This window comes from Aulonocara sp. 'chitande type north' Nkhata Bay, linkage group LG22 (assembly GCF_057382095.1).
Source record: "Aulonocara sp. 'chitande type north' Nkhata Bay isolate Kocher_YH1m ecotype deep benthic linkage group LG22, A_spYH_male_GT1.1, whole genome shotgun sequence".
Lineage (NCBI taxonomy): Eukaryota > Metazoa > Chordata > Actinopteri > Cichliformes > Cichlidae > Aulonocara > Aulonocara sp. 'chitande type north' Nkhata Bay.
In genome coordinates this window covers 25,083,624-25,088,652 of record NC_141364.1, presented here as the reverse complement: position 1 = coordinate 25,088,652, position 5,029 = coordinate 25,083,624, and the positions used below count along the sequence as shown (strand labels likewise).

At 39.6% G+C, this 5,029-nt stretch overlaps 1 long non-coding RNA gene across 1 annotated transcript; it reads left to right on the top strand.

Moving 5' to 3' along the window:
- LOC147304267 (uncharacterized) lies at window positions 1-4,090 on the top strand. Its single transcript, XR_015126914.1, has 3 exons — window positions 1-60; window positions 915-1,118; window positions 3,454-4,090. It is a non-coding gene; the product is annotated as an uncharacterized LOC147304267 (long non-coding RNA).
- The last annotated feature ends 939 nt before the right edge of the window (window positions 4,091-5,029 follow it).

The window sequence follows — 5,029 nt, the reverse complement described above, 5'->3', positions numbered from 1 at the left end:
AGCACAGAGCACAAACTTGTGGGTGAAGACACGACACGGAAGTCAAGGGGAAAACACGGGGTTAGTCTTTGAACTATTTACAACACTGTAAATAAACGCACTGCCTTCATCACAAAGTCCTGCATCTTGGCTCCTCATTCCCCTCATCCCCACGGTCTGCCACATAGACCGTGACAAAAAGCATGTAGACAAACTGTTTAAATTTGGCAGATATTCTGCACATTTTGCTGCAGGATGGCAGCAGCCATTCCCCAATATGTGCAGCATGCAGGGGTGTGTCTAAAAGGGAAGAGTGCATTAATTAAAAATCTTTAGTTACTAATTAGCTTGCTAATTTGTCAAAGTGCTAACTGACATAGAGAAAGACAACAAGTCATGCTCTTATTTACCCCTACAGGCAATTTAGGCTGACCACTTAATCTAACATGTATGTCTTTGGACTGTGGGAGGAAGCTAGAATACAGAGAGAACCCACTTAGACATGGGGAGAGCAAATTCCACACAAAAAGAACCCAGGACCTTGTTGGCATGAGGGAACGTGCTAACCGCTGCTCCACTGTGCTGCCCAATTTCCTAATTTTTCAGGCTACTAAACATATCCATGGGGCCAGAAAAAGTGTGATATACTTGCCAGGCAGGGCCATGTGAAGAAAAGAAACTGGTATGGAACGCAATTAACTGAACCTGTTAAACTGAGCTTGTAATGATGCTACTGTGAGCAGGTTAATAGAACATGGGCGTTAGCTGTTACCTAGTAAGCTAGCTAGAAACAATACTTCTGGTAAATATATTCACTGGTGCTGATTTTATGCTTCTGGCTCCAGCTATAATGCAGCCTTTGGCATTGCTGCAGCTCTACACAGAAAGGTCAAATGAGGTAATGAGAATGACCCGTGCTGTCTCTCCTTTGTCAGTGCTGAAGATACTTCTGTGTGCGAGGACACCACAGGACACACTGGAGAGGGGACCTCTTGTAACTGACCTGGAAGTGCTTGGCTGTCTTGCTTGGCTTTGAAGCTGAAAGAAGCTGCTGTGCAGAGTTGATGTCTGCACCACTGCCACTCCATTGATGTACTACTTAAACTTGTGTGAAAGAGATGGGGAACAAACATTGTGAGGTGGGGAAAGGAATATTATTGTGTGCACACAACAATAACAATAGAAAATAGTCATATCCAGATGACCAGAGTAAGAACAAAACAAACGAAAAAAACCCCAAATGACTTATTTACCGAGCCAATTCATTCTCATAGTCACATAACTTTTTGGATATAATAGTTATTTGGTTATGCTGTTAAGAATGCCAGTTAATATTTTTTGTATTTTTCTTGTTATTTTTGTTATCCTCTGGTAGTTTACTGTAACAAGCCATTTTATAATTTCTCACTAGGTTTGTCAGCTGTTTTTCTTATACGGTTTTTATAAGTTTCTTATAACTTCGCTCAGCTTCTGTTCTTCTTTTTAAAAATTCCTAGCTGATAACTTTTTTTTTTTTTTGCGAAAGTACAGCTGTGGCATTGATTTATGGCCAGTGCTTGAACTGCAAAGAAAAAAAAAGCAGAATAAATTTGAATAGATTTAGCACATTTATTACACCTAAACACCCCCCCCCCCCCCCCCCCACACACACACACACACACACACACACACACACACACAGTGTAAACTGGATATATTTTAATACATAAAAATCCCAAGGAGGCTCTTTAAATAGTAACTTAGCAAAGGCAGTGCTACACAGCCTACTTTGGCTGATCAGCACCTTTTAAGCCCACTGACTACACCCTGCACTAGTGATATGCATGCAAACATTGCTAAGGTTTAGGTTGGCAAAAACAAAAAAACCTAGTTGCACTGGATTTTTAGAGAATGACCAAGTGAGATAAGGGGATGAAGAGTCAAAGTTATCAGCTGTCTGCTATCTGGTCTTTAAGTCTGATGTCATTAGCCGTGTCTGGGCCCAAAATCTGCTGCAGGTCCATAACTCAAATGATCACTGCAGCATCACTCAGAGTTAAAAACTGTCTAAATCCTTTCATCTGTAATAAAATGATCTGTGTGGCTTCTCTACCAGGTGTAACAATTAAGTGTAACATCCAGGCATCCATGAAAACAGAATTTATGACATTTAACTAAGTTATAAATTAGCAGGGAGTTAGCTCGCTAGCTTCCATCTAAATATAATATACCATGTTCTGACTGAGAGATTTATTAAACAAATTAAAACATACAGCTCTGCTATCACTTCCAACATAAATGACGATAGGAAAGTAAACAGCGACGTTTGTAGGGTTACTGAAGTTGGGCTAGCTGGTATATAATGATGTGCTACGTGATCGCTAGCGACACAGTTATGTTAGCAAAATATAAACAGTGAAACTGGAGGATGAACACTAATTGTCCACTCGATAAAAGTTAACGTCAGGGTTCTCGATGACAAATGCAATCGCATGGCATGGTGCTGTAAACGGACCAAACGTCTGTCCAGAGAACCACCAAGATAATCCATCCACAATACGAGGTTAGTCATTAATATACTGCTGCTGCATGGGCTGGGCTGTAGTTACATCGTAAGGGTTTAAAAACTGAGCTTTAAAATGAGTCGTGGTAATAAAAACCGAGAGAGGCCAACAGTGAACACTGACAGTTTTTAGGGTTTTTTTTTTTTAGATTAAATAGAACAAGATACAAAGCATTAAAACATGTTAAAACACAAAAGCCTTATAAAATGCAGGGTAGTTTGGGCCCGGAAGCAGGATTCATCACGTCATAACTTAAAGACCGGATAGCAGATAGAAGCCAAGATAGTATTGGGTATCACACTGCTTTTTAAAGGAGTCAGTACAAAAAGAAACTGCAGCTTTTGACTCTTAATTTTTAGCCCCAGGAGGTCAGCAGCTTTGCTCTGATGGCAGTCTTATTGTAGATGCCATATGGCTTTTAACAGTTGACTGTCAGGAAGAAACATATAGTAGTATGATGCTAATAGCACTGACTGTACAAGCACTTACTTAGTTTTCTGTTGAACATCAGCATTTTCTTTGAGCCACAGCAGATTAGCATTTCTTTACTTTGCATATTGGCTTTAAGAAACAAAGTCAGTCAATGAAATTATTCATTTTCATTTTCATGGTTTTTGCCTGAACCTGAATTACGCATCACTATAGGACTAGACTTCAAAGAAAAAGACCTTCATTTAAGCACTTTTTAAAGACAATACCAGGAGCAGAAATTATTTATTTTATCAGGTCCCACGCTGAACACTGAACACATCCTGTCATGCAAATATATTTCACATGTGAACAAACCTGAGAACACATTGGAAAAACAATCAGTGTCCCCAAGAACTACACAATAAAAATAAATGGCTCTAGTGTTCTTTAAGGTTGTTCCATTCATCGAACTAAGTACCTCACCTTTTCTTCTTTTTTATTTATTTATTTTTCTACCCAGCTGGCAGTTCAGGAACTTTGGATCGATACTGTGCTTGCAACACGAAGGCAGAAAGTCCAGTTGCGGAGCAGCTTAACAGCTCCACAAAGACCTGGCTGTTTGGGCTGGGAGGCAGGAGATCAATGGTGTAAAATAGGGAAGAATTAACAATGGTTGAAGAGCAAGGGGAGGACAGTCTGCTTTGACCTGGAGTGTTTCGAGACGACGGGCTTCACGATGTCACCCTGATAATCGCTCCACTAGAGGAGGATAAGACCAAACAAGAATGGCTGTGATAACGTAATAGCTCCTCTGTGTCTGAGCAAAACAATCATTGGCAAGAAAAAACCTAGACATTATTAGTATTGTGAAAACTAAGCTCCTTTTAAGGGTACGAATTAAGGTTTTCTTGGTTTTTCTTTCACGTTATAGTGTTATTTGTTCTTAAACAAAACAAAAGTTTCAGCTAATGAGGTAACCATATATAAAAGTAAGCCCCGTGTGTCTAAATCTCAGGCTTTAGACTGTTTGGCGCACTAGGGATGCAGTGTTTTGACTGCTTTAGCGCTGAGCTGTGGTAAGCTTGTCATGGATTTCTTTTCATGGTCATCTATTTGAGGCACAGCAGACCTAGAAAATCAAACTTGTCTGTACAACATAGTGACAAAAGAATTACATTTTACTAAATACAATTTAGTTCAAAACAACATGTGTCAAGGGAGATTCTTCCATATTAGAGAGAGGACCCCAATGATCAGTGATCCCCTGTGAGCAACAACTTGTAACTCTCTTTCAATAAGAAGACAACTCCAGCAGAATCATGCTCTGGAAGAAGGCCAGGAGATTCCAGAAGAATCTCCTGGGAGAGAAGAGAGTAAACAGGCACAAACTACAAAAGATAAAACACAAACTACTGGATGCAGTAACACAAGGCAATGGCATTAAAATAGTGTTACAGTATATTACCTCACATAAGGTGTGAAGAGAGGGCAGTGAACTAAGGGATGGTTCAGAGTCATCTGTTCCAGCAGAAACTGTAAACTATATCAAAAATGAAAGTTTAAAGATTGATCTTAAAAGTAGACAGGGCATCTTTCTCGTGAACCCTGTGGGAGCTGGTTCTGCAGCAGAGGGCCCCGATAGCTGGCTCTCATTGTACTTTTGGGAACCACAAGTGGTCTGGCACTTGGAGTGAGGCACTTTGTTAGTATAATATAGTGCTCTGCTTTTGATATGGCCTGATCATTCAGACTTTTGTATGTAAGAAGAAGGATTTTTAATTCAGTTCTGCATTTAAGAGGGAGCGAGTGACGGGAACCTAATGTTATGAATTCTTTGAAAAGGTTTTTTTTTTCTGCACAAGTAAACCTTTAACACACGTATCAAAAGCAGGTGCCGAAAACACTAATGGATAACTGAGGTCAAATGAATATACAAGTGTAATATACACTCGTATATTCATTATATAAGTGATATATAAATATATATATATCCTTCTTTGCAAATATACACTGACCAACTACCAAACTGGTCATACTGGACAATGTTACAGGCAGCATTACGTTCGCCACGGCTTCTCCAGACCATTTTACATCTA